The sequence below is a fragment of the Lissotriton vulgaris genome, chromosome 8 (assembly GCF_964263255.1).
Source record: "Lissotriton vulgaris chromosome 8, aLisVul1.2, whole genome shotgun sequence".
NCBI classification, from domain to species: domain Eukaryota; kingdom Metazoa; phylum Chordata; class Amphibia; order Caudata; family Salamandridae; genus Lissotriton; species Lissotriton vulgaris.
In genome coordinates this window covers 1,399,178,982-1,399,197,346 of record NC_141696.1, presented here as the reverse complement: position 1 = coordinate 1,399,197,346, position 18,365 = coordinate 1,399,178,982, and the positions used below count along the sequence as shown (strand labels likewise).

The following is an 18,365-nucleotide window of genomic DNA, read 5'->3' as shown; positions in this document are numbered from 1 at the left end:
AATGGTAAAAAATGTAAACATTACAAAACAATTACATTCTTACAATCACAAAATGTGCTTTATTGTGCTGCATAATTTGTCTTTTCTTGCCCCATAATTTAGTCAACCTTTCATATAATTTGGTTCTACCCTGCCACATAATTTCAGTGTCCCTGGGCTAAGCTATGGTTAAAGTTTAACACTCACAGCATGAGTCATGCCTTGGAGGGGGCAACAGCGTAACAGGCTAGGCACTAAAATACTGGGTTCAGCTTCTACTGCTGAACATAGTACAATGTGTCAGTACCTGTTTTGCACCGCACACAAACACAGGCATTAAGAGCGGGCCAGAAGCCGCCTGTACATGGCCTGTTCCCACCCAACTTAAGGACAACCATGCATCCCTGGCAGTGCAGATGCAACCCAATTGGAGGAGGTCGTCTAGGGAAAGGGGCGGGCCATGTATGCGTCAGCAGGGTCAATGAAAGGTCACCTGTGATGCAGCGTGCTATGAATCTGTGGCTTGGTCGCTGGATGTCCTGGGAAGGAGAAGCAGGGCAGCCTGAGAATATTTTTCAAAGGGACCCCTGCCAGTGAAGATGTGGAGGATGGGCAAGAGAGTTTCAGTCACCTGCAATACGTGAGATTAGCTGGGCCCAACTCACACACATCTGGCTAAAATGCATCCTGCTTGGATTGTAGGCTCTCATTAGGAGGTTATTCTGTACAAGGACTCACTAAATCAGGGGTCTCCAAACCGGTCCTGGAGGGCCGGATCCATGCCAGATTTTTTGGATATCCCCATTGAGATACATGTAGTAATTTTGAATACTGGAGAGCTGCTGCTCAGGTAATAACGCATTAAACAAAGCAATAGTAGAAGTAGCAGTAGTAGTAAAGCAAAGTTTATTAGGATAATTATCCATAAAACATTCTAAAACAATAAAAACACCTATACAGAATAAAATTGTCTTAAAACCTGCAAACCCCCCTCCCCACAGAAAAGCACACCCTACTCAAACCCATCCTTGAAACTCTGTTTGTCAGTAATTATAAAACGTGCAATTCCTACTGCCACATCCAAGTAGCGCATTTCAGACAACAGCTCTATCAAATCCAGCATTTCCAATGTTCTGTATTTTAAAAACAAGGGACTTCAAAACATAATATGAATAGGAGTGTTAAAAAAGTCCATGAGTGCATGAGACAAAGAGCATTTAGCATTCAGGAGACATGTGCAGAAAGCATTGCCACCCCAGATCACATTACATAGAAAACAAACCAATCTTTTTTTAATGCAAACGTTGGTACTTCGTGGCTTATTTACTTCACCAGTTTTATTTTTTGTTGCTCTGTTTGTATAATTAAGATAACTATGTCTAATTGACGGTAAACACTTGCTACTCGAATCACTTCTGAAATATCACACTCACATTCTGTAAATAGAAGGTGAGGCTATTTGCATCTTCACGGTTTCAGCAAAATAAACTTTCACACTGTTTTTTTCCAGTTAAAAGTAAATTTGCAAATTCACACTTAAAAATCAATCATAAATATGGTGAATAAAAGGTGTTGTCGCTTACATTAGCAGTCCTTTCTTCTGGTCATTGATAATGCCTATTTTTATATACATAAGATATTAATCATATTTACAGTTAAAAAAGATCAGTGTACAGTTTAGACCTTAATGATTTAAATGGGGTCTATTGATATTCAGGAAACATCACAAACTGTTACTAATAGCTTTATTTTGTTTGTGTTAGAGGCATCTTAGCTCAGCACCTTCCCTAATGAAGCGACTGCTGAATACTCAATCCTTTTTATTGTCTCTCTACACAGTTTGAACTATAACTCTGTGCCGTGGTAGTATTTCAAATGATTGATGTCAATTTTTTTGACCTACATTTATATCGACTGTAGGGCGACAATCAGCTACAGACATATATTCAAGGTATGCATGCATAGGTAAGCTTAGATATTTTACTCCACATCTTCTTACCATGACAATAAATGGGTAATCTATACTGAGCAGCCAATGTAAGGGCAGGTCAATGAAAAAACCTGATATGTTTTAAGAACGCCTGTGCCGGAGGCCTAGGCATGGAAGCCCACACTGACAATCCGATAGGCACCTGCCAAGGATCTAAACTTTAAACTTTACACTAAAAAGGAAGTAAGGAACCACCGCCGGCGGCAGATCCTTCTCCTACCTCGCCGCCAAGACTTGGAACACTCTCCCTACCGGCCTACAACAGACCCAGGACCTGCTGGCCTTCAGAAGACCTCTCAAGGCCTGGCTTTTCGAACAGTAGCAGATCCTCCCCAGAGCCTTGAGACCCTCACGGGTGTGTAGCGGGCTTTACAAATGTAATGTTTGATTGATTGATTGATTGAAGGCCAGTTGAGGCTCTTCGGCCCTACAACAAGTATTTATTTATTTATTTATTTAAAATTATTCTAAAGCGAAAACCTGCGCCAGAGGGAATCGTAGCCCTTTGCAAGCAGTGAGGTCAACATTCAATCAGAATAGTCCTCAGTAAAAGTTACATTTTCACAACATGGATCTGCAAATAGCGTGTCAGCATGTATAGTAGCAGATTATATATGCCGCCTGGATGTGGCCCTGTCTGTCAATGAGGAGAGCTCTAGAGTTTGATATCAATCAAGAGGTGCAGGTGCCACCCCAGGCATGTCCATTGCAACCTCTAACACAGTACGTCCTTCTCCTGGGGTGTGCAGCAAGACAAATCAATAACTCTTTACTAGTCCTCTTGAGTTTACAGTGTGAGAGGACAGGGGAAATGCAGATATAAACAAGAGGAAAGGGGAAATGCTGATATGAACAGATCAACCATGGATTAGTGTAAGAATGCAGTCAGATGTGTCATCAAGTTCTGGAAGCTGTGTGCTTGCAGGAAAGAGCGGATGGACTTTGCTTGGCAGGACTGTAGGATATGAAAAAAACAGGCATAAGGTTACTGTTGGACTTGACCTTCTCTGCAGGGTCACCCCCAAGCATTATGATCTAGCCCCAGTGGATTTTAGCCTGTTTTGTTGGCTCTAGGACACTGCACAATATACCACCGCTAACCAGTGCTACAGTGTTTGTGCTATCTCTTTTACACATGGTAAATCTGGATAACACCCAATTTGAATATTTAATTTGCTTATAAATCCCTCGTATAGTGGTATACCATATATCCAGGGCTGGTAAAATAAATGCTACTAGTAGATCTGCAGCACTTATAGTGCTACCCCTTTGAAAAGATGTCTTGGGCCTGGCATTGCAGCCTGTGTGTACTATTTTACACTGGCATTTTGACCTGGCAAAATACATTTTTTGCCAGGCCTAAACCTTCCTTCTTAGTTCATAAAAGAGACCCATAGGGTAAACATCCTATAGGGCAGGGTGCATTTTATTTAAAATGTTGGACATGTGCCTTTAAGTTTTACATGTCCTACTAATCAAAAACTCTCAAATTCGTTCTTGACTATTTTTAAGGCCTACCTCTCCCATAGGTAACATTGAGTTACATTGTTACATTTAATAAGTTATACATTTTGATTGGGAGCAAGTAGAAAAGTTGTGTTTGGTCTCTGAGGAATTGTAATTTAAAACAATCTTTATTGGTAAAGATGGATTTTATATTTCAATTCCGAAAATGCCATATTTAGAAAGTTTGAAAAGAAGATTCTTTAGAGATATCTGGCACTGTTGTTCCATTGCGTTCAGTCTGTTGAAGGTACCCCTGACGAAGGGCTATTGTAAATGCGCAAAATGCACTGGTATGAATTATTTAACTAGTTACAAACTGAATGATATTGCCAGTTCTCAAATGGAACACTCTCATATAAGAAACATGTTGTTGAAGATTAAAGCGACTTGATCAAGACAAAGTCCATGAGTACTCTAGATTACTCAAGGATTCCATGTTTAACATTATTTGTATTTATGGTTTACTTCTCGTTGAAATGATTTAAAAAGTCACAAAGAATTGTAGTGCACACTGTGCCTAGAGCACTAGTTATTGCTTTCATATTTAGAAAGTTGCCATTTTCTTATCCTAACCATTTTGTGCCTGCAGCCAGTTACTGAGTCACAGGACTAGGTGTAGTTAGCAGTTGGCCTTTGTGTATTCTTCCTAGATAGTATCACAAAGGAGGGTCTGGATCTTGGCGGGATGGACCATCTCTGACTTGATAGGGGTGCAGAGCTGTCACTTACTACACTTGCAATTCAAACGCACTGGCCCAGCTCACACACAAAGGACTTCACACCAGCCTATTGTGCCTCTAGACAGACTGGGAGCAGAGCAACAGGCAGGAAATTCCAGGCACCTCTTTAGGGGGCTGGGGGGGGGGAGGGGGTTCCAGAATCTTACGTCGCTTTAAAGTTGGCACCAGGTATAAACAAGTATTTGCAATCCCGTCTCCCATTCCATCCTATTGTCCACCCTGGAGGCAGTCGGAGTCGGTGGTACCGCCCTGGCCTGGATCGCTAATTTTCTTTCTGGTCGCACGTTTCAAGTTTTTTCTTCCACATCTGTTTCATCTATTCTTCCCTCCTCTCACGGTGTTCCCCAGGGGTCTATCCTTAGTCCCCTTTTCTTTAACCTGTACGTGAGGCCTCTTGCTTTCCTGGCGGAGCAGGCTGGCCTCACAATTTATTCCTACGCTGATGACACTCAAGTCATCTACTCCCTTTCCACCAATAAAAACCTCCCCTCTTCCTCTCTCCAAGTTGGGCTGAAACATATATCGGACTGGATGTTGAAGCACAAACTAAAATTAAACGGGGACAAAACTGAGCTGCTCCTGTTTGGCCCAGACACCTCTCTCTGGGGCCCACACCATTGGCCTCCGGAGATGGGTCCTCTTCCCATTCCATCTGTGTCGGCCCGAAATCTTGGTGTGATCTTCGACAACCAACTTACTTTCAAACAACACGCTGTGAAAGTCTCAGCCACCTGTACTACCATCATCAGGTGGCTGAGAAAGATCACCTGGATGCTGCCTGCGGACACCTTGAGGACCGTAGTCCAGGCTCTTGTCATCTCACGCCTGGACTATGGAAACATCTTGCTCCTAGGTGCCGCTCAAGAGGTAATCAAGAAGTACCAGGTGGTACAGAATATGGCTGTCCGCCTGATCTGTCACCTTCCGGCCAGATCCTCGGTCGCTCACCATATGCGGAATCTGCACTGGTTGCGGATTGAAAGCAGAGTCAACTTCAAAGCACTCTGCTACATGCATAAAATCATGACTGGTAGAGCCCCGCGTTATCTCTCTGCTCTGGTGCAGCAATATATCCCCCCCCGCACGCTCAGGTCCTCGACGCAGAATAAATTTATGATTCCACGCACCAACAAAGCCAAGATGGGAGGACGTTCGTTTTCCCTGCTGGCCCCATCCTTATGGAATCTCTCCCTCAATCTCTGCGCACTGAATTGTGCTTTCTGAAATTCCGTAAGGGAATAAAAACTTGGCTCTTTAACAACTAATGTTTGATCTCTTCCTCCCTCCTCTCTCCGTTCAGTTTGCCCTAGCGCCGGGAAACCTTCGGGTAGCTGCGCGCTTAATAAATGTAATTATAAATAAATAAATAAATGCAATAGGTCTCGCATTTATGAAACTCTTGCAAATGCGAGACCTATTGTATTGTAAATGCATGTTTCTAAAAGCGCCTATGCGGTGCTTTCACTTTAATGTCGGCCGCACCGCACCCTTTTCCTTAGATGACCCGTGTCTAAAGAAAGTGAAAAGGCGGTATAGGACGCTTTTACAAAAAGAAGAATTTGTTTGCCAACTTGACAAACAAATGCTTTTTTTAATAAAAGCGCCCTTATGCCGCGGATTCACTTTAATGGCGACTGCGCCCCTTTCCTTAGACACAGCTTGTATAAGGAAAGGGGCGTTGCCGCCATTAAAAAGAAAGTGCTGCATGGGGAAGTTTATAAAAGTAAGTTAATAAATTCTATAAATAAAAAACGGCGGCCGCGTTCAACGCCGCAGATAAACTCAAGTCACTGATGCCTCTGTATAAGTGTGCTGTGCTATTAAAAAAAATTAAAGCAATGAGGCAAAGCTGTTGCAGGCAGGAGAAAACCATTTAAGCAAATACTGCTCAGAGGCTGTAATTAAAGCCTACCATGTAACAACACATGTAAAATGGGACATCATCATGGGAGGTTACAAAATGAGACAAGGTAGTACTAAGGAGGGACTACTAAGGTTATTGACCAATGAAACGCCACAGTTTCCAAAGGACAATGACACAAGCCAATGAAAAATATGGGTGGAAAGTGGGCGGAGATTCAAGTCCATACCTGAATACAGCATGCCTCACAGAGCAGCGCTCGAACTCAAACGGGGACCTTCGGACCTACTCTTCAGTAAACTCCCAGATCTATGGATACTTATGTATTAACAACTTTCCAAGACAAGAGATCAAAACAAGAAAGAAGCTCTTATCACACATTAGGCGTTTCTTTATATCCTGCATTGATGTAAAAAGTCCAATCAAAGAATGAAGGCATCATCCAAGCACCCAACAAACCTGCCGGTTGGAGCCGTGACGTCAAGAAAGGAACACAGATGCTGGGTGCAAATTCCCCAAACTTGTTGTGGTCGATTCAGGGCCACATTTAAAATTGTTGCTGAAAGCGTGCCAAATATTACAGTTGCTATGGAAACATTTAGGATTGGAATTGCAACTTTCTATATTTAATTAAATAAACATGCTGTGCTAAAATTATAATTACAGTGCCTGCTGTCAGCAACGCGTCTTATGTACAGTATCAGCTTTCTGCACGCAACACATTCAGTTTGTCCAACTGTTTAAAATTATTCTGAAACTCAATGTACATGTTTAGAATAGGCTGAGTATGGTAGCAAAATACCAATGCAATAGAAATTCCAGCCGTCAGATGTCGAACCATTGTACAAACTGAGTTATTTGTCAGTTTATTTATCATCTAAATTAATTAAGGCCTTACATTGCTGTTGTATCACGCAAGGTGACCCAAGCCCTTAAGTCAGATTTACTATGCCACGCAGAGCCCCATTGCTTGCCTCTGCGTGGCATAGTAAATCTGGAGCAACGCAAGGACGTTCAAGTCGCTGCCCAGCATTACTCTGGCATGGGAAGGCATTCCATGGGTGGAACGTGGGTGTTCCCACACTTCAATGCGAATTCACAGATTTGCTAACAGTAGTAAACATGGGAATGCGTCAAAATGCTGTGCCTTCCCAGGTGAGGTGTAACAAGGAGAAATATTAATTTCTGCTCGTTTTCTAATCTTTTTATGTGTCCTGCATTCTGTAGCATTCGTAGAAAGAGGAAAATGCCTCAGAGGATTGTTACTGTGCAGAAACGTGTCATTTCCTGCACAAATACAATACTGCCTGTAATGCAGGTATCCTTGCACCATGGCGTAAGGGTATCTGCATTGGTGATTGTCTGTCACACACGCACCAACGCCGAGAGAGAGCAGGAATGCACCATATGCGAGAATATATGACAAATTCCTGTCCTCCCCATATGATGCGGCTCAGCAAGTTGTCTTGGTTCATTGCATTGTGCCAAATATTAGTAAATCCGCCCCTAAGTGTTTGTTGCTAGGATACACGTGTGAATGTGTGCGCAGCTGGGCGCAGATTGGAATACCCACATTTTCATAAACAAAAAAACAGCATTGGGGTCAGTTCTGGAGAAAATCTAATTTGGTGCTGTATTACGTTAAAGAAAAGTTCCCATAATCATTACATGCCCAGTATCTTATCCTGGCTACGAATGCTAAAAAAGGCATGAAAATACTCAAAAAATTGGTGACTATGTATAATTAACAAACATTGGAATTTGGTGCAATTAAAACAAAAACGTGAAGAGGGGAGGCAAAGTGTATTAGCCAAGGCGATTAGGGTTGTAGTAGGGTTCTTTCTGTTGCTGTTATGACCTTGAACAAACAGCCTTGATTGGGGAGAACGGAAGAATGACGACCAGGGGAAATGAAAGTAAGAAGGCTAAGAGGAAAGAGTGACATTAAGAGGAAAATGGGCTCGAGACAAAATAACAAACTTAAGTCTAAGGGTCAGAATCAGTTTAAAATGTAAAAAACGTAATGCTGCAGAACAAGTGAGAAGTGGTAGGTTGGAATGTGAGAAAAGGACCAGTGGTGGTCCAAAACAGCTGGTATGCCGATGCCTTGTTAGGTGGAACTGACGAATTCAGGGTGTATACCCCGAGAAAAAGGAATTTAAGGAAAATGGCATTTGCGCACACGTGGTTTCAGGTAAATAAATAGAACAGAAAACACAAAAACATGATGGGTTGTTCAGAGGCCATCGCCCATAAAAATGTTTAAAGATTACCAGAATGAATATGATCACAACAAAATCCAACATCTTGAAAGAGCCATTCATTCTAAAAAAATTCAAAAGAAGTGGGTCGACAACGGTTATATGCAAAGTTATCATGGTCAATAAAGCTCCATAGTATCAACTACCAACATTTTGTCAAGGTTATCAAATACAAGGAAGTATACATTTACTATTGTTACTTCAACATCTACTTACCGTGACTATATGCTGGTAGTCTATGTCGCGCAGTCGATGTTAAGTGCAGGTCAGTATGAAAACTTTTGTTCAAACACTTCAACAAGGGTTTATCAGAGCTTGCTTTCATTTGAGCTGGATTTTTATGTATCTATAAAAACAAAAACAGTATTTCTGTGTACATATATTACATCAGGGGACCTTACCGTACTGTATATGTATATCTAAATTTCCATAGTACATTGTAATATGGGAAAATAAGAAAGAGATGACAGAGACCGAAGGAGTAGCACCTGCATTCCAAATTTAATGGTCTGAATTATGTTTTTTGAGCAAAAAATCCACTTTCATGATCCCAGGAGGCTGTGGTGCAAAAACTAAGCCAAAACCTGCGAGGATCACTGTCTATCAGGGACAGTGAAACATTTTTACTCATATACACATAAAGTACAGTGAAGTTGTTGTAAGCTCTTTTCACCACAGAAACTTTATTTTGCTGAAGTTATTAATTATATCGCCTTAACAAAAATTGTACTCTATAAATCATTGTTAATGTCCATTCTGTTGCCGCTTTTTAACTTCATTAAGTGTTATAGCATATGTTATGATAGGTTAGTATTAATCACTGTCAATATCAAATATTAATCTACTCTGTTAAGTCCTGTCACACCTGGCTCTTTTATGTTGAATCTGTAGTACATTATATTGTTTTTCTCTTTCAATTTAGTTGGTAGACACTTGTTTATAACTATATTTATTTCTTTTTTTATAAAGTGCTACATATAACTGGCAGACTCCACTGCGCGCTTTGCAGGTGCCATTTGTAGTTACTTGGGATAGCTATAGTTTTTCTAGAACCTACAAAGTTTATATAGTATTCCCTGAAAGACTTTGATGATCAGCCAAAAGCACAAGCAGAGGTAGGTGCAGTGCTTAATTTGCAAAAAAGAAAGACTATAAGTGCAGTGTCAGAGGTGCATGGTGTGGAATTTGCTGAATACCACTACTGTGTGTTTTTGATTCCACCTCATGACTTTTATTTACACTGCCCTGCTCTTTTTCTCTTCTTACCTCACTCTTGTGGGTTCATCCCTGCTTTATCCCTTTGTCACTCTTTTCCTATATTTTTCTTGATCCTTTCTCCCTTTTCTGCCTTTCCCTCATTTCCTCTGGGTCAAAGTTTCATGATTTAGGGCCTGATTTAGATCTCGACTGAGGGGAATACTCCATCACAAACATCGGGATAGCCTGTCTGTCGTATTACAATCCCATGATATCTTATGGAGATTGTAATACGGCACCGGGATATCCGAGACAGAGTATTCCTTCCACAGAGATGTAAATCAGGCTCCTATAAATAAGTGGAATTTCCCCCACCTGTAACCCCATACATAAATTAAGCACCCTTTGCACGTGTGTGCATGCGTTTTCCAGCCACTACGTATCATAGCTGATATTCAGGATGCTGAGCTTAATGTCAGAGTAGTAGACAAGCATTAGCAAACCTAGTAGGTCTGGATATACCGTGCTTACACATGCAGCATTAACACGTTATAGCAGAGGTACAGGAGAGAGCCAGCAGGAATGGACCCAGAAGGATTATGTTATCACGCAGACCTTGGCGCAACTCTATGCAAGCTCTGGAGTATAACTGGAAGGATACACCAAACATTCAACAGCATAAAGAGGCTGGTACAAGAAAGCTAGTTATGCAATTAGGGGTGGCCCCATAGTTCACTCTATGTATATTGTAAGCCATAGGCCAAAGCCCAGAAGTAAAATAAGATATGCTCTAAAGACACTGGACCTACTCATCACTACAGGCCTACAAGAATATTCCTGATTAGGGAAAAGCTTGACATGTGCATATATACATGTTTCTATCACTTTGACGAAACCCAGGAATTCACTGGGCATCTCTTTAGTTTTTGTTTCAATCATTTTACTGACAAATAGTCATTTTAATAATTGGACATATCAATTTATTTTTGGAAAACACAATCCTACCACATACACCATATTATTCAATGAGCACTTTACATGATTTTCTGAATAATGATAATTATAATTGAAATGAAAGATCATAACAGGCCCATAAACACATTCTGAGTTCACATATCTCACAAACCTTAAACCATTGCTTTCCTAATTTGATTAATGGTAAGGTATGCATGTTACAAACCGAAAAAACAAGTACTGTTTACATGATTATCTATGTTCTAAGATGGTTAATTTGCATACAGACAAAAGAGTCGTGCTTGTGCTTTGAGTACTTATTTGGATTGCACATGCGAGCTTAGAGACAGTACCGGGCATATGACATAGGGAAAATCAGGATGAAAACAAACAGGATGGCAGGAGGTGAAAGAATGTAGTGTATTAGACAAATATTCACATCTAGAGTTGCTTTGGTTGCAACAAATGAAAAGTTCTACTGTTCGGTTTGTTGGTTGAAGTATGAGCTGTTATTTTTTGAGGGCATGTGCACAGGAAGATCCTTAGAGGTCTGCTGTGGAAGAACCTTAGAATGGTCCTGTGATGATAATGAGTAAATGGGTTCAGAAGAAAGAAAAAATGGTATGGAAGACCAGGTGACCCTTGTATACTCCATTAAAATTGATTATTTACAACCAAGTGCCTGCACCAACCTGACAGTATGGAAGATACGTTTTCCAACGAGAACTAAGGACAAGAGCTTCTTACCATAATACAGTCAAAAGGAAATCACCATTATGATAAAGGACACCAGGTTAATAAAAGTCAATAAGGATAGGATGCCCTGCAGGCATTTGCGGATGAACGATGGATAGTGGAGATTTCTTACAATAGAGTCGAGAGAAGTTCATAGAAAATCCTGACTTATTAACTCTTTTTGTTAGGTCTGGGCAAAGGCCCATGGTTCCATGCTACTATGTCTGGTCTCTAGGTTATATTCGTCTCAAAAGCTGATTAACTGTAATTTGTTTGTTCATATTAGGTAAATTGTCTTGGATCTGGTGTAGAAGAATTAATTAAAATCTCTTTCTGTGAGCCAACTGCAAGTGAGCTCATTAATGAATTCCAACATTGTGATAAGTTTGCTAGATAACGATAGAATTTGGAGGTCAATTCCCCGCTATGTGAGCTCCAGGTCAATGGCAATTGTAGGAAACATCATAGACATGACAGTGTTAAGTGGGAGAGATTGACCAGTCACTTCTTAACTGATAGGAATTATTCTGGAAAGATTGCCTTCCATCATTTGTTAACTTATTGGTGCCACTGTACAAGAATCCCAAGTATATACAATTCACTGTCCACCCTGTCTGAATAGGAGCAATCAACCCCATATACTAACCCAGTTTCCTCTGTCTTGTGCAAGCCCAAATGCATTTTGACCTTACTGTGTCACATCAGTGAAGCACGTTTTAAGTCGATAGGCACAGCACACACAGAGGAAAGCAACATATTGATGGATGTAAGTGTTTGAGTTAAGGCTGAAAGCCTATCTAGAGACATTGTGAGCATTTTGATTTGAAGGGGAAAGAGGAAATCATGTAATCAAATAATATTATATAATGATATAGTTAACAAATACAATTACACATTCTTCAATAGCTGGCATGCAATCTCGACAAAGAGATCATCAAGGATAGGTAAAGGCAAATTGTAATCAAATGATTTGCATGTGATCTGCAAATTAATTTTATCAAAATATTAAGTGCGGTGGAAGTGACATGACACCTCTTTTGAACCATCCCAGAGATACAGGGAGTGACATCAAATTATTTTTACACTCAGATAAGAAGCTGAAAAAGTTACTTACCTATAATACTAGTTTTCTAACATGAGAATCTTCACGAGATTAATAAACACTGAACGATGTGGCCCCTGAGTGACTATTAAGTGTTTATGTATATTAAGGAATATTTATTCGAAAAAACAATCTTTACTGCAAACTTGTGGTTCCACCATGTTTACCAACAGAGACTGATAAATGTATGCCCATATTCAACCTCTACAACTATCTAAAGCTAAATCCATGCTTACTTTTCTTACTTGCACCCACCTGCATGGGTGGGTTCAAGTAAGTATGGGGGGGCCGATGGGACCCACCTTCCTCTGTGCAAATGTCACACTCAGAGGCATTGTCTATGTGCCACCTGTCTGTGGCCTCCTGATGGGCTCTTTGCCTCTGCGCCTGCATCCATAATAGGGCGTGGACACACAGTCAAAATATTTCCCTCATTAGCATGGGGCCATACCCTCATGTTCATGGGGAATGCCCGCTGAAGATAGCACCAGCACTATACGTGCACCTGTGCTATATTTATTACACAAGAGTGTGCACAATTGTCTGCACCTTCTTCTATAATACTGCAGTGCCCCAGGGGTGCAGAAAATGTGCACGCACGCCTGTTGCTCCCTCGAGGCACTGTTTGTAGTATGGCCTCTGAAGCACATAATAGTGTGTATTTATGCACAAATACAACTAAAACATAAAGTAGTGCTAAGAAGACCCACATGAACAACTCAGATTTTAACACGCCTACACATGATGGGCAAGAAGGGACTGACTGGAGGGGGTGTCGCTCCTCTCGGAGAGCGCAACAAACAAAAAAGTAAAAAATACATTTGAAAAAGTGAATTGAAACAAACATAATTTCATTGATGATCTGATGATGCTGCAGTACTGGACGATATAAAATTGGGATCAATATACTCAGAAGGTAATGCCGTGTTGCTTTGAGGCTATCTTTATTCCTTCAGGATGACCCTAGCACAGCATGGCTTCACAGGGTGGGGAGAAAGGTTGGGTTGGGTGAGTTTTGTTGGTTCTTTTGTGTTTTTTAATACAATTGTTCTGTATTAATGAGAACCATTTTTCTATACAGACTAACTCAGTGAGCACTGCCCGCCTGAGCGAGTGCGAAGAAAGGATGAAGGTCCTGAAGACAAATATTGTGTAATGTGAGTACTTTAATCAATGCATCTTCCACTGAAGTTCTAATTTATAGTATGAGCCTATCCAGAGTGGATTGTCCATTCCTGTTCAAGAGATGCGTACTTCTATTGGATACAATAATAATAATACTATGCCTTGTGTTTGCTGCACCAGGAGGCTATGTCACCTAGTGTTACATTTCTCACTTAGGACCCTAGGGACCGAATCCTGGATCAGAACATGACCAAAATGATGGGTGCTGATGGAAAACCATTTACTGTTGATGGGCAAATCATTTAATCTCCTACATTTAAAAAACTAAGGGCCATATTTCCAAGCCCCCTGCACTACCGAAGCATCAAATTTTTTGATGCTCCGGTGGCGTACAATACTGAGCCATATTAACAAGGCCAGACAAAGCCACCCTATGTTTTTGTAAATATGGGCCCTGTTCATGCATTACTCTGCGTGGATGGGGTGTTCCATGGGTGTTGCTGTGGGTGTTCCCACCAACACCCATGGATTGTGACACATTCCTATATTTACATGGTTTGGTAAAGCAATAAAGTGGCACAATGAGGACAAATTCCCTTATTTCTCCTTGTTTTTTGCTCTTTCTATGTGTACTGCATTCTGCAGTGCAGTGCTGTGTCATTTTCTGGTAAATAAGCCCCTAAAAAAAGTGTAAATATAGAAAAAATAATTGAGTGAAATAAATGTGAAAATCCTGCCACATATATGCAATCTCGAACTGTCATCTATCCCCAAAAGATGTATTGGCCTCCATTGCTCCTCAACCTGGTTCAGACTACATAAAGACCGACTCATACATATCAATTTACGAGTTTAGGTATTTCATCCGGTGTCCAGGTCTGGAATTACTGGGTCCAAAAACTCCGGCAGAGTCTGCGGGTAGCAGAATTACCTGCTCCCCGACTACACCCGCAGGAGTCTGATCAAGTACAGAGTGCACCCCATGGACCGACACAAGCATACCTTGCCTACACAAACATGTCCTGGTTTCTTCCACCCTGTCCCCTCGCCCCCCCCCTCCTCCCACCAGCACTATCGCTGACACTTTCCACCTTCTCAAAGCAGGCAGAAAATATCTGCATTTTTCCATCAAAATCAGGAAAACTTGCCTGATAAAGCACCCTGTAACTTTGTATCTGAGAAGCTGTTTCTCAGTTTTTGGGATAAAACCATGCAATGGCTGGATTTTGGCACAGACATAACATAGATTCTCTGCCTCTCCGCAACTACGCACCAAACTACGCATCAAAATCCGGGAAACTCATAATAATGGCTTTAATATTTTAGATAATGTGCCGTTCATTGTGGGGAATGTTATCCAGTTTCCAAGCTGCATTTTATTGTTTAATCCTGTAAATCATATATCCAGGGATAGTTATGGTATAATTTGTTGTCTCCATTTTGGACATTTAGGAGACAATTCATAACAACATATAAAGTACATTAAAAAGTTCTACATGAGTAATGCCTTCATTGAGAGCTAAAATGTGTTGGATCAAAACAACTCACAAAGTTATGAATTACCACAATCTTTGGAAAAATAACACATAGGGGTCGATTCCGATTCGGGAAAAACAGCTCCGAATAGCCGTTCGGATCGTTTTTCCCGTACGAATCGTACCCTGCAACGTCCCCCGTACGTACGACGAAGTACGATTCGTACCAGGAGATGTACTCCGTATGAGTCGTACAAGACACCGTACGACTCTAATCTCCGTACGATTCTCCCTCAGAACCTGCTGTACGCGACATCTGTACGGTTCGCGGCTGGTTTTTACGACCCAGCAAGTACGATACGTGTCGGGTATGTACCGTACAACCCTTTTTCTACAGGAGCTGAAAACAGCCGTAAAAGCAGAGTTCGTGCCGAAACAGGTACGGAACGGCCCCCCCGGGTACGATGCGTACCCCCCATGATCACAGGGGTACGCACCGTACCCCTGCGATCATGGGGTGTACGAGCCGTACCCCCATTGTACGATCGGTGTACGAGCCGTACCCCCATTGTACGATCGGTGTACGAGCCGTACCCCCATTGTACGATCGGTGTACGAGCCGTACCCCCATTGTACGATCGGTGTACGAGCCGTACCCCATGTACGATGGGGGTACGGCTCGTACACCGATCGTACAATGGGGGTACGGCTCGTAAACCCCATGATCGCAGGGGTACGTGCCGTACCCCTGCAATCATGGGGGGGTACGCGCTGTACGGGGTGTATGTAATCATGCGCTTTTCCGTACGAATCGCCCTTACCTGACGTGGACTGTACGAATCGCGTCCTGATTCCCCGGTCCGGATCGTACTCGTCAGGTCGTACGGTGTGTGTACGAGTCGTACGGTTCACAGTCTCAGCCTTGCAATACGTACGGATCGCGACGATTCGGACGGATTCACGGAATGCGGATCGTACTACGCGACTCGGACGGACGGGTACGATTCGTACGGACAGGGCTACGAATACGAATCGTACTGTGGATTTTTTTTACCGGATCGGAATCGAGCCCATAGTAATCCAGTGCAATGCCTTTGCCTTTCCTTTCATTTGTTCAGGAATAGAGGGCAAGAACGAGTCAGTTCATCCTTGAATAATGATATGTCGTTCTACAGCATTCTTCTATTTCATTTTTAAATCTAGTGCACAGAATATCCTTTACTGAAGACTGGTCATATGTCTGACATTTGCAAAAACGTCAGTGAATTGTGGCGTGTGTCAGCATTTGTTTCGCTGATAGCACAGTATTAAATGAAGCTGTATTTGCATGTCAGCTATTTGCTTAATAGACAATAAAGAAATGTAACTGATTAACCAGTAACTCTGTGACAGAAATGTTATTAATATATTTCAAATATTGCTTATAATGCAACTGAAAGTGCTGATTCAGTGTAGTTGTCTGTTGCCATTTTCTGATAAATTCACACATTTTCATGCTCTAATTTCGCAGTGAAATGATGTTTTAATACCCTTCATAGCAATGTTCAAAAACACCACACACATTTTCATTTTTCAATGTCTGTATTTTGTATGCATGTCCACCACTGCGCTGTTTGTCATCAGAGCCTCACCCCTCAAGCCTGGTGTAGTACTGGAAAACATCTATACTTAAAATAGTTCTTTCATAGCATTTTATCACACCATTACCATGGTGTTTATAAAGGCAGATATTGTTTTAATACTAAGGACCATGGGCCACATGGATGAAGCTATTTTACGTTTACGAACAGGCCACTATTTTGTGATTTGGTAACCTGTTACCAAATCTCAAAATGGGTTTGCTAGTCGGTATTAGGAAGGGGCATTTCAAGGGCATCCCTTCCTAAAGGCAAATCGCAGAGGTATGTAGGAATGTTTTGCTACCAAATACTGGTCGCAAAGTATTTGCAGTTTGCCATCAGGTTCAATCTGATGGTAACCCATTCGCAAAAAGCCGTCCCCTTTGTAAATAGTGGTGAAAACATTTTTTAAGAGGAGGCAGTGGTCTCACAGATCATTGCCTGTTTTTAAAAAATGAAAATAAAACTTTTCTTTTTTTTTCTTTTCTTTAAAGCATCCCGTTTTCCTATAAGGATAAAGGTTTGCATTTAAAAAAAAGTTTTGCTTCATTTAAAAGCAATCACAAATATGCTGGTCTGCTGACCCGAGTAAGCCACAATCCCCATTATTTTAGCGATTTCCAATAAGTCGTAAATTGCGACCTAACTCCTTAATATTCACGAGGTAGGTCAGTTTGCGAGTCACCACGATTTGCTAAATGAAACTCATGGAGTTTTGTACATTAGGAATAGCTATTACGCAATTGCAATTCGCAGAAAACTGCCATTAGGCAACTGCTATTTCCAAAATTGATACCATATCACATACGGTGAGCACAGCACGCACTAAGTTAAGACATGGGGCTGTATCACATAATACATAAGTCAGTCTCTGCAACACTTTTGGGATGACATGTGTCTTAAATAGTTGAAGAGCAGGGGCAGGGATATTTTACCACCTTAGACAGTGTTACATTAGTTAGCTCTTGGACTGGAATGTTTTGTTTTTTACTGGAAATGTAGCAACATTTATAGACATATCTAAAGAAAACAAAAGAACACAGTAACATACACAAACCAACATTACAGCACAGATGTCAGCAACACAAAAACACAACAGAAGACATCACCACCACAGCAAAATGCCACAAAACAAGCGTTCCTGTCACACATTACCGCCTGCAGAAATCACTATCTTATGCTTCTAAAGCACAAGTTCACCCAAGGGTATTCTAGTGCTGAATAAACAATGCGTATTGTTAACCAAATCAATGGTACTTACTTCATTGGCCTCAGAAGGATAAACGGCAGAGTGGACCCACCAGGATACGAACCAATGACCATGAGGTTGAACACAGACCCTTAGAGGCGAGGCATTAGTTCACTATACCACCAGACCTGGTGACCAATTTTTATCATTCAATGGTAAAATTAGTTTGCATCAAACTCTGCCTTAACTTACCACCAAATCGTGAAATAGCGCCAGCAAAAAATATTTTGTGTCCGGCCCTCTGTGTCTCTGTGTCTTGAACAATGCAGATTAAATAAAGAAAAAGTAATTTTTGAGTATGTTATCAATTGAGTAAGCCTGGACAAACATTTAATTGCATAGTTAGGGGGCGAGCTGAAGCTCTGCTGTCAAAATCGTCCACATGTTAAGTGAATTCAGATCTCAGTGATCTGTGTATAACCTGCACATAAGACAGTTGTCCCTTGCTATGGCAGTATGAGCTCCACGGAAATTTGCACTCTCTTTCCTATGACTCTTAGTGGCCCCAATGTTACTTTTCAAATTCTTCAACGGAATAGGGAAAATAAAATAAATAAAGAAAACCACTTACC

General features: G+C 41.3%; 1 protein-coding gene across 1 annotated transcript in view; it reads left to right on the top strand.

Annotated features, from left to right (window-relative positions):
- KCNJ6 (potassium inwardly rectifying channel subfamily J member 6) overlaps positions 1–18,365 on the top strand; it is a 1,175,059-nt gene that overhangs the window by 638,101 nt on the left and 518,593 nt on the right. The window contains exon 3 of the mRNA XM_086935411.1: positions 13,407–13,482. The gene's annotated coding sequence lies outside the window, so the exon portion shown is untranslated. The remainder of the gene's footprint in view (positions 1–13,406; positions 13,483–18,365) is intronic.